Source organism: Schistocerca gregaria, chromosome 9, assembly GCF_023897955.1.
Source record: "Schistocerca gregaria isolate iqSchGreg1 chromosome 9, iqSchGreg1.2, whole genome shotgun sequence".
NCBI lineage: Eukaryota > Metazoa > Arthropoda > Insecta > Orthoptera > Acrididae > Schistocerca > Schistocerca gregaria.
This window is the reverse complement of record NC_064928.1, coordinates 177,857,885-177,874,875: the sequence shown is the minus strand read 5'-3', so window position 1 is coordinate 177,874,875 and position 16,991 is coordinate 177,857,885. Positions and strand designations below refer to the sequence as shown.

General features: G+C 36.1%; 1 protein-coding gene across 1 annotated transcript in view; it reads right to left on the bottom strand.

Annotated features, from left to right (window-relative positions):
- LOC126292265 (luciferin sulfotransferase-like) overlaps positions 1 to 16,991 on the bottom strand; it is a 248,781-nt gene that overhangs the window by 156,762 nt on the left and 75,028 nt on the right. The window lies entirely within an intron of this gene.

Below are 16,991 nucleotides of genomic sequence, written 5' to 3'. Positions count from 1 at the left end.
TGTGACCTGTCCAGTGCATCTGCTGGGAATACTGTACCAGTCACAGCCTTGTAACATGTCATAGAAATAGTACTTGTGAAAAGAACTCAAATGACAGGCACTAGGGACAGATCCCATGTCTTGTAAAAAGCAATTAATTTCAAAGTCAGTGAAATTTCTTCTATCAGTGAATGCAGGTGCATCTCTACCAGCTTCGGTGTGAACATTGTCAAACATTGTAGTCGATATTTTGAGTCAGTTACCTCACAGACGACCATAGATCCCACAGGCACATAAAGCTGCACATCCTCAGTGGACCAACTAACACCAAAACTACGCAGCATCTGGTTGAAGACGTTCAATGCGTCCCACTTTTGCTTCTTTTCAAATTATACAATGCTTAGAGTGCAGCATCCGAATAGGGCATTTAACGATCATTGGTTACACGGTGCAGTTCAGGTCATATATGGTTCTGAAGTGTTTTGAGGGCGTTTTTCTTACCATGTTTTGGCTTCACCATTCAGATTAAGTTCAAGATGAAATAGAATGTTTATTTCAAGACTCTCAATGATCACGTGTTGTACTTCCTTGTACACAGTAATTCAAAGAAGTGGGAAATTTTGAAAATGAAATAATTTCATGGAAGCAATTTTTTAAAATATTTATTGATGTCATTTAAAAGTGAATGAATTCTCGTTTAAGACTGCTTACAATACAGTTAATTTTTTTAAGGTGACATCTTGCACATGAGATATTTTTCTATGTAAACATTCCTGCAGTCTCTTCGTTACATTGTTACAACTGGAACTTCAGCAGCTGCTTCTCAGCTCTCGGGTTTCGTTTCTTCCGTTGTCACAGGTCGACTAAAGAACATTTTGCTTTGAAGGTGACCTCACAAAAAAAAAAAAAAAAGAAATCACAAGCTGACACATTCGAGGATCTGGTAGACCACTGAATGCCACCATTTCTCGAAATTACACGTTCCAAAAACAATTCGCGTGCAGCAGCCATCGACATTCGTTCCATGTGTGACATTTCTCCATCTTGCTGAAACCAGGCCGTCAGAAAAATGTGGAAATCTCTGAAATTGTTGCACAACATAGGTTTCATGCACGGCGACGTAAAAATTCGATGTGAATGTAATCATGTGGCCATTCTAGACCTCAAAAAAATGGTCTGTCGCATCGTATGGAGACAAAGCGCATCACATAGTAATTTTCTTCCAGTGCATTGGAAGCTGGTGTAGCTCTGTAGGACCGTCTTGTGGCCAATATCTAAAATATCTCACTTCTTTGAATCACCCCGTACATCTCCATGGTAGTCCTGCATGACAGCAGCCATCTCTGCAGAGCTGCAAGTTTGCTTTTCTGGTTCCACCAACACTCAATCAGTCTATCGCTTTTCGACTGGCCCGCTAAATCACCTGACCTTACCTCTAGAAAAAACAAGTCTGCGACTCTTTGTGGCAGTAGGTGTAAACGTAGCACTCAACATCTTCGCAATTTTATAGCTGAACGGATTTACTTATGGATGAGTGGCTTCAGGTGGAATTGGCATTCGTGAAGAAACTTGTAGAGTCTCTTCCTCACTGAATTAAGGTCATCACGCACACGGCGCTTTTCTCGGGACCCATTCTTGCTAGAGCGCTGCCGACAATGGATGATTAGCACTGCCATCTACTGAGCGCTCTCTCAAACGTCACGGCACCATCGAGTGAACGTCTTAACGTGAAGAACATATGTGTCTTTTTGTGTAGGGTGAGTGCTTTTTGTTACTCCAGTATTGAAGCTCCTAGGAAGCATACGTTTTAGAAGTGAGACCAGATAAATATACATTCGTTTACATGAGATTATTCTAGTTTGCAAGGTGCATTTTTATAATTCTAAGGCCTAAAAGCTACTGCTGTAGTTCAGAAACTAATGAAAGATGATAATGGGGCACACTTACGCAAATCTGTTCGGGCGCGTTTGCACACTATTTTGCACAGCAATCTAACGGTTACCTGAGGGCACAGGACTTGCTAAAAAAATCTATTTGAATGTAATGAATCTCATGCAGAAATAACTAGTTCTATGAGAGAAAAGACTGATGAGGGCAAGAAATTTCTTCATGCGAGAACAAGGGAAAACTTGGATAGCCCTACTCTAAAGGTCATCATTAGTGTTCTGCCCAAATGCAGGTTTTCACGTGTTTTACTCTCCATTCTCTCCTGCCTCCTGACATTCTCTCCTATCCCATGTAATTTCCACTTCCCTTTACGTCGTCTACCATTCTTGTACGTTCTCCTTCCTCTCAGTCCACACTAGTCCTTTCAGAGTGTCTGTTGGCAAGCACTCCTGTCTCAACGAATGTCCCACCCCGTTCTTTTTCTTTTTTCTTGTCCGCCCCCTTAGCTGAGTGGTCACCACATCTGACTACCCCACCAAGAGAGGTGGCACAGTGGTTAGAACACTGGACTCGCATTTGGGAGACGATGGTTCAAACCCACGTCCGGCCATCCTGATTTAGGTTTTCAGTGATTTCCCTATAGCACTTCAGGAAAATTCCGGCATGTTTCCCTTGAATGGGCATGGCCGATTTCCTTCCACATCCTTACCTCATCCTATGGGACTGATGAACTCACTGCTTGGTCCCTACCCCCAGATCAACCAACTTATCTGACTGGTATGCAGCAGACCTGGATTTGATTCTCAGCTGAGTCAGAGATTTTCTCCGCTCAGGGACTGGACGTTATGTTGTACTCATCATTTCATCATCATCAACATGCAAATCGCCAATGTGTTGTTAACTGAAAAGATTTGCAACTCAGCTGACGGACCCCCCCCCCCCCCTCCCAGATGGCAACTCTGGACCATTGAAGGAGGAAGCCAGATGGCTTTAAGGTTGGCCCAAGAATGGCGCTGCCATAGGTCAATCAGGTATCAACTACGTTTTTTAAAATAGGAACCCCCATTTTTATTACATATTCGTGTAGTACATAAAGAAATATGAATGTTTTAGTTGGACCACTTCTTTCGCTTTGTGATAGATGGCGCTGTAGTAGTCACAAACATATGGCTCACAATTTTAGACTAACAGTTGGTAACAGGTACGTTTTCTAAATTAAAGTACAGAACGTAGGTACATTTGAACATTTTATTTCGGTTGTTCCAATGTGATACATGTACCTTTGTGAACTTACAATTTCTGAGAACACATGCTGTTACAGCGTGATTACCTGTAAATACCTCATTAATGCAATAAATGCTCAAAATGATGTCAATCAATCTCAATGCATTTTGGCAATATGTGTAAAAACATTCCTCTCAACAGGGAATAGTTCGCCTTCCGTAATGTTCACACATGCATTAACAATGCGCTGACGCATGTTGTCAGGCGTTGTCGGTGGATCACGTTAGCAGATATCCTTCAACTTTCCCCACAGAAAGAAATTCGGGGACGTCAGATCCGCTGAACGTGCGGGCCGGGGTATGGTGCTTCGACGACCAATTGACCTGTCATGAAATATGCTATTCAATACTGCTTCAACAACAAGGGGAACTATGTGCCAGACATCCATCATGTTGGAAGTACATCGCCATTCTGTCATGCAGTGAAACGTTTAAAAATGCAGTAAATGAAGCAGGCAAAAAGGAATACAAACGTCTCAAAAATGAGATCGACTGGAAGTGCAAAATGGCTAAGCAGGGATGGCTAGAGGACAAATGCAAGGATATAGAAGGTTATCTCACTAGGGGTAAGATAGATACTACCTACAGGAAAATTAAAGAGACCTTTGGAGAGAAGAGAACCACTTGTATGAATATCAAGAGCTCAGATGGCAACCCAGTTCTAAGCAAAGAAGGGAAAGCAGAAAGGTGGAAGGAGTATATAGAGGGTTTATACAAGGGCGATGTACTTGAGGACAATATTATCGAAAGGGAAGAGGCTGTATATGAAGACGAAATGGGAGATAAGATACTGCGTGAAGAGTTTGACAGAGCGCTGAAAGACCTGAGTCGAAACAAGGCCCCTGGAGTAGACAACATTCCATTAGAACTACTGACCGCCTTGGGAGAGCCAATCAAGACAAAACTCCACCAGCTGGTGAGCAAGATGTATGAGACAGGCGAAATACCCTCAGACTTCAAGAAGAATATAATAATTCCTATTCCAAAGAAAGCAGGTACTGACAGATGTGAAATTTACCGAACTATTAGTTTAATAAGTCACAGCTGCAAAATACTAACACGAATTCTTTACAGACGAATGGAAAAACTGGTAGATGTGGACCTCGGGTAGGATCAGTTTGGATTCCGTAGAAATGTTGGAACACGTGAGGAAATACTGACCTTACGACTTATCTTAGAAGAAAGATTAAGAAAATCAAACCTACTTTTCTAGCATTTGTAGACTTAGAGAAGGCTTTTGACAATGTTGACTGGAATACTCTCTTTCAAATTCTGAAGGTGGCAGGGGTAAAGTACAGGGGGCGAAAGGCTATTTACAAATTGTACAGAAACCAGATGGCAGTCATAAGAGTCGAGGGGTATGAAAGGGAAGCAGTGGTTGGGAAAGGAGTGAGATAGGGTTGTAGCCTTTCCCCGATGTTATTCAAGCTCTATATTGAGCAAGCAGTAAAGGAAACAAAAGAAAAATTGGGAGTAGGTATTAAAATTCATGGAGAAGGAGTACAAACTTTGAAGTTCGCCGATGACATTGTAACTCTGTCAGAGACAGCAAAGGACCTGGAAGAGTAGTTGAACGGAATGGTCAGTGTCTTGAAAGGAGGATATAATATGAACATCAACAAAAGCAAAACGAGGATAATGGAATGTAGTCAAATTAAATTGGGTGATGCTGATGGAATTGGATTAGGAAATGAGACACTTAAAGTAGTAAAGGAGTTTTGCTATTTGGGGAGCAAAATAACTGATGATGGTCGAAGAAGAGAGAATATAAAATGTAGACTGGCAATGGCAAGAAAAACGTTTCTGAAGAAGAGAAATTTGTTAACATCGAGTATAGATTTATGTATCAGTAAGTCGTTTCTGGAAGTATTTGTATGGAGTGTAGCCATCTATGGAAGTGAAACATGGACAATAAATAGTTTGGACAAGAAGAGAATAGAAGCTTTCGAAATGTGGTGTTACAGAAGAATGCTGAAGATAAGGTGGATAGATCACTTAACTAATGAGGAGGTATTGAAGAGGATTGGGGAGAAGAGAAGTTTGTGGCACAACTTAACTAGAAGAAGGGATCGGTTGGTAGGACATGTTTTGAGGCATCAAGGGATCACACGTTTAGCATTGGAGGGCAGCATGGAGGGTAAAAATCGTAGAGGGAGACCAAGAGATGAATACACTAAGCAGATTCAGAAGGATGTAGGTTGCAGTAGGTACTGGGAGATGAAGAAGCTTGCACAGGACAGAGTAGCATGGAGAGCTGCATCAAACCAGTCTCAGGACTAAAGACCACAACAACAACAACAAAATGGGGGCCAATTATCCTTCCCCCCATAATGCCGCACCATACACTAACCCTCCAAGTTTGCAATGTTCCACTTGTCGCAGCCATTGTGGATTTTCCGTTGCCCAATAATGCATATCATGCCGGTTTACGGTACCGCTGTTGGTACACAACGTTCATAGTCGTCACCGTGCAATTCCTGGTGCATAGAAATATGGTACGGGTGCAATCGATGTTGATGTAGCATTCTCAACAACGACGTTATTGAGATTCCCGATTCTCGCGCAATTTGTCTGCTACTGATGTGCGGATCATCTGCGACAGCGGCTAAAACATACTTGGGCATCATCATTTGTTGAAGGCCGTTGTTGACGTTTTACATTTGGCTGAACACTTCCTGTTTCCTTAAATAACGTAACTATCCGGCGAACGGTCCGGACACTTGGATGATGTCGTCCAGCATACCGAGCACCATACATAGCACACGCCCGTTGTGCATTTTAATCACAATAGCCAGACATCAACACGATATCGTCCTTTTCCGCAATTGGTAAACGGCCCATTTTAAGACGGGTAATGTATCACAAAGTAAATACCATCCGAACTGGTAGAATGTTACGTGATACCACGCACTTATACGTTTGTGGCTATTACAGCGCCATCGATCACAAAGAGATAAAAGTGGTCCAACTAAAACATTCATATTTCTTTACGTACTACACAAATATGTAAGAAAAAAATGGGGGTTCCTATTTTAAAAAACGCAGTTGATATCCGTTTGTCCTATGGCAGCACCATCTATCGGGTCAACCATAGCGCCATCTGGTTTCCCCCTTCAAGTTAGACAAGTTTCGTTCTTTGTAGTTTCTTTGTTTGACGCTTATTTCGTGAGATATTTGGCCCTGTCACTAACAATGGACCACTCTCTATAGTGTGTGTGTGTCCTTCAGGACCTGTGTACTTCGCGAACGAGAGCCAACATAGGAGGAAGGCCAGCATTGCACTAAACGTATTAAAAATTTACAACCGATGCTGCCCTTTCTTCTATCTGTTTAATGCATTAAATGTATTAAAAACTTACGACCGGTGCTGATCTTCGCCCCATCTTGGATCACCTTACAGTTTGTGTGCATCAATTACAATTCAGACAGTGATGATGGATAAGCCTTTAACATTCATACTTCTATGTGCACCATGTTATGATAACAAATGGAAGTAGACCGAAAACTTGTTTACTGCCAGTAAAATTGCTGTTTTACCATCTTAATCGGTGGAAGTAACACTGCCATTTTGTCTTCAGCAAATAAAACGTATTTCGAAAATATTGTCAATGTGTTTTGTTTATTCACAATTGTGTTCTATTATATACATAAACATGTCTCCATAGTCGGGTTAACATAGCCATGTGTGGGGCACGTTCACATAGTCGACTTGATTCTAGATAAGACTTTTTTTCCAGTCTTAAATGTAAAGTTGCTGATTTACTTCTACATCTACATCTACATTTATACTCCGCAAGCCACCTAACGGTGTGTGGTGGAGGGCGCTTTACGTGCCACTGTCATTACCTCCCTTTCCGTTTCCAGTCGCGTATGCTTCGCAAGGAGAACGACTGCGCTCTCGAATCTCTCTAATTTTACATTCGTGATCTGCTCGGGAGCTATAAGCAGGAGGAAGCAATATATTCGATACCTCATCCAGAAACGCATCCTCTCGAGACCTGGACAGCAAGCTACATCGCGATGCAGAGCACCTCTCTGGCAGAGTCTGCCACTTGAGTTTGTTAAACATCTCTGTAACGCTATCACGCTTACCAAGTAACCCTGTGACTAAACGCACCATTCTTCTTTGACTTTTCCCACACTGATGAGCAATACGTAAGTATAGGTTGAGCAAGTATTTTGTAAGCCACCTCCTTTGTTGATGAACTACATTTTCTAAGGACTCTCCCAATGAATTTCGACCTGGCACCCACCTTACCAACAATTAATTTTATATGATGATTCCACTTCAAATCGTTCTGTATGCATACTCCCAGATATTTTACAGAAGTAACTGCCACCAGTGTTTGTTCCACTATCATATAATCATACAATAAAGGAATCTTCTTTCCATATATTCGCTATACATTACATTTGTCTATGTTAAGGGTCACTTACCACTAACTGCACCAAGTGCCTATCTGCTGCAGATATTCCTGCATTTCGCTACAATTTTATAATGCTGCAACTTCTCTGTACACTACAGCATCATCTGCGAAAAGCTGCATTGCAACTTCTGACACTATCTACTAGGTCATTTATTTATATTGTGAAAAACAATGGTCCCATAACACTCCCCTGTGGCACACCAGAGGTTACTATAACGTCTGTAGACGTTTATCCATTGAGAACAAAATGCTGTGTTCTGTTTGCTAAAAACTCTTCAACCCAGCCACTCAGCTGGTCTGATATTCCATAGGCTCTTACTTTGTTTATCAGGCGACAGTGCGGAACTGTATCGAACACGTTCCGGAAGTCAAGGAAAATGGCATCTACCTGGGACCCTATATCTAATATTTTCTGGGTCTCATGAACAAATAAAGCAAGTTGGGTCTCACACGATCGCTGTTTACAGAATCCATGTTGATTCCAAGAGAGTAGATTCTGGGTTTCCAGAAATGACATGATACGTGACAAAAAACGTAGTTTTGGGCATCTGCTAGAAGACCCTTCTTGAAAACTGGAACTACCTGTGCTCTTTTCCAATCATTTGGAACCTTCCGTTCCTCTAGAGACTTACGGCACACGGCTGTTAGAAGGGAGGCAAGTTCTTTCACGTGCTCAGTGTAGAATCGAATTGGTATCCCATGAGGTCCAGTGGTCTTTCCTCTGTTGAGTGATTTCAGTTGCTTTCCTATTCCTCGGAAACTTATTTCGATATCAGCCATTTTTTCCTATGTGCAAGCATTTAGAGAAGGAACTGCAGTGTGGTCTTCCTCTGTGAAACAGCTTTGGATAAAGATGTTTAGTATTTCAGCTTTACGCGTGTCATCCTCTGTTTCAATGCCACTATCTTCCTAGAGTGTCTGGATATACTGTCTCGATCCACTTACTGATTTAATGTAAGACCAGAACTTCCTAGGTTTTTCTGTCAAGTAGGTACACAGAATTTTATTTTCTAATTCACTGAATGTTTCAAGCATAGCCCTCCTTACGCTAATTTTGTCATTGCTTATCTTTTGTTTGTCTGAGAGGTTGTGGCTACGTTTAAATTTGCAGTGAAGCTCTCTTTGCTTTCGCAGTAGTTTCCTCACTTTGTTGTTGAAACACAGTGGGTTTTTCCCCTTCCTCACAGTTTTACTCGGCACGCACCTCTCTAAAACGCATTTTGCGATTGCCTTGAATTTTTTCCATAAACACTCAACATTGTCAGTGTCGGAACAGAAATTTTCACTTTGATCTCTTAGGTAGTCTGAAATGTGCCTCCTATTACTCTTGCTAAACAGATAAACCTCCCTCCCTTTTTTTATATTCCTATTTACTTCCATATTCAGGGATGCTGCAACGGCCTTATGGTCACTGATTCTCTGTTCTGTGCTTACAGAGTCGTCAAGTTCAGGTCTGTTTGTTATCAGTAAATCCAAGATGTTATCTCCACGAGTCGGTTCTCTTTTGAATAATCTTCCTCATACACTTTGGAAGAGCGAGAAACATGTTAAAGGGGTAGTCAATTGGGTTTTAAATAATGTACCAATGCTTGAAATACATCTACCAGGATTTAATTACTGGGGGCCATTTACTAAGCTTGAAGAAAGACTAGCACGTGGTGATCAAGGAATAAGTCCATTAGATCTTGTAAACAGCATGACATTGCTTATCATGTTCACAAAGATTTAGAAAAAAGACATGAAACTGATAAAGAACTTCACTTAGCTGCAAAAGAAAGAAAGCATGCAAGTGATGCTTCATGAGGAGAAAAAGTTGCAGCAACAGCAGTTAGAGGAACAATGTACGGAAAACGAAAAATTGGGAATGTTATGCAGTCCTCAGCCTGCTTCAGCTACGACTGGCTTAAGCGTGGATGACAATAGATGGGGAATATAAAAATTTCATCTTATTGAACTTTTAATCTATATAAATGAAGAATGTTAATATTGATTATACTTTGCTACTTAGTGACAAGACTAAACCAAAATAAATTAAAATAAAGTTAAATAATGTACAATTAAATGAAATTGAACCATTTTTGACTGATGTTCAAAAGAGAAAAAAAGAAAAAGTTGGTGGAAATTTACTTCTTACATTAGCTATTGCCGTTGTGAAAAAAATTCTTGAATATCTAACAAGAACGAAAGAAGGTAAAGGACCAACACAGCGTGAAGGTGGATTTCCTCCATTATTATTACCATATCTAGCAACAATTGATTCACTTGCTGGAGGATCTGCAGCAATTGCAAATACAGTCATAAACAAGAAAAAGCTGATAAAGAATTAGAAGAACATAAAAGACATTATCAAGCAATTGAGAACAAAGCTGGAACTGGAATAAAGAAAGCAAAAAAAAATGCAAATAGTGATTGATAAATATCTTAATGCATTAAGTAATTTCGATATAGAATAACTTGCTAAAGTATTGAAAATTAAACACTTTTTTAGTGTATACATGATTGATGAACTACTGAATCATCCAAAAGAACATGAATATGGAATAGTTAATTTAGATACATCTGATCATATTGGTATTGAATAGCTTTGTTATTATAAAGCTAATAATTTAAAATTTGTTTTCGATTAATTTGGTGCTGAAAATACAAAAACATCTCGTTAACTATTTAGGAAAAAATGAACTATACTACAATACAGAAAGAATACAAAATTTTGATGAAGTAATTTGTGGTCATTTGTATCTATTTGTTTTAAAATTGTTATGAGACAATTGTAAGTTTAATGAAATTTTGTATTTAATAAATGAAAATTTTTGGAAATAAAATAGGTCAAACTGAAGAGCTTAGCGCACCAGTGTTCAACCTAGAAAAAATTGAAGAAAATATGATTAAGCAATTTTGATCATCAATAGACCAAAAGATAGCCAATGCAATCAAACAATTCCAAAAAGAATTTAATGCTGTTTTTAAAGTAAATAGAGGTTATATAGGCTTTGAAGGTAGAAGACTAGGGAATTTAAATGATCCAGTTGATGCAAAAGATGCAGCAAACAAGGATTATTTTGATAGTGAGTTAGTGTCAGATGAAGCCGACTTACTATTAAATGTTGCTACAAAACCTGAATATGCAAGCATTCTAACACAGTTCAATAATTATTTTGCCAAAAAAGAAGTAGAAAAAGGTTTTTTAGATTATTTCTCAAAACAGATTTGACCCTATACTTAGAACTGTTAAGTAATCTGGAAGATAAAGTATATGATAAACAAATGTTTGAATTTACTTTTATGATAGGTGGCGAGCAAAAAATGCACAATTTCGAGTACAATTTCCTGTTTAAAAGAATTATTGTTATTGGTGAGCATATAAATAGAACCTTGAATTTTGATGACTTTGATATTACAGTAAGTGTGGCTAATAAGCTATACCAAATAAATATTAATAATCAATCCATAAAGGTACACAAATCAAATTTTCCAACTGTAAAATTGAAAGATTCTGTTAAAACAGTTCCAGCTGATGTGAATACAATTGTGTTTGGTGAAATAATTTAAAGTTTAATAAATTTTATCTCTATGTAAATGAATAACCACACTTCCCATTATTCCTTAAGGATTATCACATTCATCGTTTGAAGTGTAAAAAATGTACTGAGACACATAATCCACACAGAGTAACAACTAAAAATGGTAGGCAAAGAATTGAAGGTCTTTGTACAGTTTGTAAGAAGAAGAAAAGTGAATTTCTCAATAAATTATTGTAGGAGGTGGCAACCATTTTATTTGTGAAGAAATCATTAATGAACTACATAAGCCAGTGAGAAATAATTTTATATGAATAAATGTAGTTTCTCTTGCTATAAATGATTTATGGAGGCAAACTTAGTCAAAATGGATTCATGCAAGTTAAAAGGAATTTTAAAAATGAACAAAGTGTATAAATATTTATTGACTGTTATTGATGTCCTATCGAAATTTGCTTAGGCTGTTTCAGTTAAAGATAACACAGGTAAGACTGTGGCTAATGCATTCGACATAATTTTCAAAGTTAAAAAGCCAAAAAATTTACAAACAGATAATGGTAAAGAATTGTATAACAAAGAATTTCAAGAATTGATGAAGAAATACAATATTTGTCATTCTTCAACTTTTTCCAAATTAAAAGCATCTGTTGTTGAAAGATTAACAGTGTGCTTAAAGAAAAGATGTGGAAGAAATTAGATCTTCAAGGAAATTACAAATGGATCGATCTAGTTTAGTGAATAAGTTCAAATGGTACAAATGGCTATGAGCGCTATGGGACTTAACATTTGAGGTCCTAACTCCCCTATAACTTAGAACTACTTAAATCTAACTAACCTAAGGACATCACACACAGCCATGCCTGAGGCAGGATTCGAACCTGCGACCATAGCGGTCGTGCGGTTCCAGACTGAAATGCCTAGAACCGCTCAGCCACACAGGCTGGCAGTTAGTAAATACAATAACACAGTTCATCGAACTATAAAAGTGGAACCAATTGAAGTTAGTGAGAAAAATTTAAAAATTGGTAACATGTGTCTAATGAAAAAGCTAAATTTAAAAAAGGAGATAAAGTTAGGGTCAGTAAACTTAAAGGACTTTTGGAAAAAGGATATACTGCCAACTGGTCAACAGAAATTTTTGAAATTCAAGATGTGATTCATTGTAATCCAATCAATTATAAACTGAAAGATATTGAAGGTAATTTTTATGAGCAATAGCTACAGTAAAATGAAATATCCAGATGTGTATCTCATTGCAAAAGTTCTGAGAAAGAAAGGAGATAAAGTTTACGATAAGTGGTTGGGCTTTGATAATTCGCACAACAGTTGGGTAAATAAAGATAAAGTAATAGTTGGTGATTGACACTATTGTATTGTTGTAAATTTAAGGTCGTGCTACACAACAGCACCCATTGTTTTAATAAATTTTTAATAAAAAAATTTCTATTAAATGTTCCAAATTGTGCTGATGAGGAAATTGGCACTTTTATTCTTTCTATCTGTATGTTATTGTATGATGATATAATATCTACATTCATACATCAATTAACTGATGAAAGTAAATTATTTCTATGATTTCCATGGAGATGAAATATGTATTGCTTATGAATATTACAAGCGACAGCAGTAGCTGAAGCATTAGAAGGGAGCCCCCTTTAATATTCTCTAAAACTTGTGTATAGTTATTCAAAGTGTTAAAATAATTATGATAGCAAACAATTCACAAATTTTCTTTCATTTGTTGATACAAATTTATTGAATTTGGCACACAATCAATTCTTAAAATTTGTTCACTGTTTTGGTCCATATTCCTGATTATGTTCTTTTCCTTTGTACATTTTTTAATTGTGCTCACATGTCATATTATTCATAATTTAAATTATATAATCTTAAAACAACATTAGCTGGTCTTATATTTTCATTGTTTGTTTGAGGAACAACATCCAGTAATAGTGTATATATTTCTCTGTTTCTTTTGTTTATTACATCAGAAGCCATATTAATTGTTTCCCTCAAATCTTCAATATGTTTTTTATCCAATTCACATATTGCTTGTAAATATTTTATTTGGTATTTATAAACATCAATCGTCGCTTTTTTCAATGTTATATTCACCATGTTCGCAAATTGCTGGTACAACTTCATGTGTAACCCATTTTTTGAATGCTTTTACTTCTTCTTTTTTTGATTTTAATATTAGGCAATATAATCCTGATTCATTAATAAATATAGGTTTTATGTCAATATTTTGGACACCTTGTTGTATGGTGTCTATAAATCTTTGTTTACCTTCACCATCCACATGTTTTTAATAGCATCACTAGATTTTTTATAGTCTAATATTCCAGCAACATCTATACCTTTAAAACATGGTTCATTATTTTCATCAATAATTAATAGGATATTTTGGTTGTTATAGGGAAGCTTATTATTCTTTAGATCAATAAGTGCCTCCATTTATATAGAATTAAAATACGTTAGGAAGTTAAAATTCTGCAGCAGGGACAGTTAAAATTTCATCATAAATATTTTTTCTCTTTTCATTTACTTCATCAACAATATTGTTGGATTGGTCACACAATTTCTTAACGGAGTAAGATAGACTGTTGAAGTGCATATTGTATATTTCTTTTCTTTTATCTACTCTGTGTACACCAAAATAAATATTAAGCATTTGCTCTATTAATTTATAATCAGTACATTTATATTTTCTTACATAAAATATTTTATCATCTTTAGGTCTACCACTATTATAGCTTGATAATCTTTTTGAAAGATGATTTTCAGATAATACGCCACCAACTTTAAAATAATTTTTCTTGGCGTACTGCTTGGACGTAGCAATGTATATTCTTAATGTATCAATGTATCATCTCCACTACATCAGATATTATTTCTTTTAATTGTAAACATTCTTCTTCCTTTTCTTTCAATTCTTGATCTTGTGCTTTTCATTTCTATTGCATATTGTTAAATAACTTTTTGAGATTTCTCTTTTTCAACAGATGTTCTGTAATTAAGATAGTTAACTAATGTATCCTCATTTGTTATATAATAATCTTTAATTTCATTAGCAACTTTGGTATATAAACTCATGATCAGTTTCTTGAAGTTTTGCACAGGCAAACATTTCCATGTCTTTTTAGTTAAATTGTGAGGAGCTAACGATTTTATTTCATTTGGGAAGTATTTGTACTCTGAAGCAAGAGGATCATCATGTCTGATCACTTTGTTTTCAAGGCTATAATTTTACGAAGATTCAAGTAGAAGATTTTTTATTATTTATAATTTTACATGGTCCAGGAGCACGGACCATGCAATTCTATAGTGAATGAAGCACAAAATGTCGTTTGTTATCAAAACATTCTGTTTATTAAACAAAGGAACCCAAATGTCATTGAATCATGTTCCCAAATTTAATTTGTACTTTCTTTCTTGAAGGAATTCGAAAATGTTCAGTTCTGAACTAGCGACAAGTGCCATTTATATAGAATGAAAATACATTAACAAATTATAACAGGCATCAGATTTTTCATTACCTCTTAAGCTGTATGAATCGTTCACCTTTAAATCTTCAAACATTTTACTATCAGCATCCATCATGGCCTGTTAATTATGCATATATCAGCAATTTCCTTAAAAGTGTGTCATTAAAGATTACAATTTCCTTTTTGTGAAATGAAAAACACATAGTAGAAATACTAGTGAGAGAAGGAAAATTAAGAGTGTAAAAACTTTATCTATACAGCTATCAAGCCCACAGCATGAAAAAAGATTCATTTATTAAGGAAAAAAATTAATTGTCAATGACAATTTTATCTAAATAAATGGAAGTGCACAAGAAGTGTAAAAAATGCGACGTGGAGAAGTCAATTGATAAATATTCGAAGGATAAGCTTTCATATGCTTGTAAAGAATGTACTAGTATCCTTTACAGAAAAGCATATGATAAAAAAAAGAGTCCTATGGCAATGTTTAAAGATATGAAGGATTTTCTTCATTTTTACAAACAACAACAAGAGTTAAATAGAGAACAACATTATGTGAAATGTATTGGCTGTAAAGAAATTAAAGATCTTGGCTGTTTTTACTTAAGTAATTCATATAGGGACAAGCTTGCAAGTAGATGCAAGAGTTGTCAACTAGAAAATAGGCAAAAAAGTGTGTAAGTGTAGAAAAGAAGTAGTTAAATGGGATCTCATAAAATATTTAGAAACAAATAGTCACATTGAAAATGAAAATTCTCTTTTTTTGCAAAGCTAATAAAATTGAAGGCTCTCTCAGAGATTTCACAGTCACTCCACTTTGTGATTATTGCAGAAGGAATAATTTACAAGTACATAACAGATTTAGAAAAGACGATTTAATTAATGTAATTGTTTTGAATAATTTACCACTGCCCATTTTTCAAACGTTAATGAAAATTTTCTATAGTAAAACATAATAAAATGGATGCATCGCTGAGAGATTTCACAGTTGCTCAACTTTGTAATTATTGCAATAATAATAAAAGGATGATCTTATCAACTTAATCATTTCAAATAATTTATCAGGTCCTACAAGACCTACGAAAATCTGGAAGTGAGTTAAAAAGCAAAAGCAAAAGTCTTGGCATTAGAGGATACACTACATTAAAGAAATCAGAATTAATTAACGATATTGGATTACGAGAGTTTAAATTTCACCAAGATGCATTCCAAAGGACTAGATTAAGACCAAAGAGTGTACCCAACAGAAATTACTTTTACAGATTTGATGATGATATTACTGAAAGGTCTCATCTACCAAGAAATAGTCAGTTGTGATCAAATTTACCCATTTAGTAACAAAATATTTGTACAAGAAAAGGAAGCTGAGCCATCTAAAAAGCATTTATTTGAGATTAAAGAAATTAAATCGAAATTTAATGAAAAATTTAAAGTGTGGTCTGTTGACTATAAAATTGTCTTTAATCATGCTAACATTGCCAAACTCGATACTTTTAGTGAGAAAACAGATATATAACGAAGGCACTCAATTCGATGGTGGATGTTCCTGAAAAGAGAACAAATTCCAGGAAAGAAGATAAGTTGAATACAACAGTCAATAACCCAAAAATGTTTCATCCAATTTCTACAGGTTATAATGCATCGAATAATACTTGAGAATCTGTTGAAGTTTTGTGGAATAAAATGAGGGACATCTTAACATCTGATGAGACTGTTGATATAGCAGAAACATCGTTTAATACTCAGATGACAGCAATTCCTAGAGGCCAAGGTAGTAATGGCAAAAAATTATAAATTTAGTTGAAGACAAAAGTAATAAGAGATGTATCACAAGAATTAATAACAATGATAATCTTTGCTGCCCTAGAGCTGTAATTGTGGCTTTGACATACCAAACAAATAATATTTTGGGAAGAGAACTCACTGATAACGAAATTAAGAAAATCAGAGTAGGAGACAAATACGAATTGCAGAATCAGTTGGGTGAATACAATGAAGAAGGATTACTGCTTACTTGGTATCTTCATATTTCTAAGATAAATGCAAGAAAGCTTATCACAACAAGGATGCTCATAGATGTAAAAAAGAAACGTGTGCATATTCTGCAAATGTACAGAACATAAAACTGAAGAAAATAAGATTTGTTGTGAGAAATGCAATATATACTGTTATAATGAAGAATACTTGTACAATCACCAAGAAGTTTGTCATACAGCTTACAAGTGTGAAGGATGCAAAAACATTTGTTTAAGATCTAAAGAACGTAAAAGTGGCTTTGAACTTCGCAGAAATTGTAAACAAATAGTGGACATTGGATATCATAAATGTTATATGCAGCATGTACTGCTAAAAGGTGGTATCTGTGAACGTTTTGGCGAGGAATTTATACTGCAAGGTTGCCCAAATTGT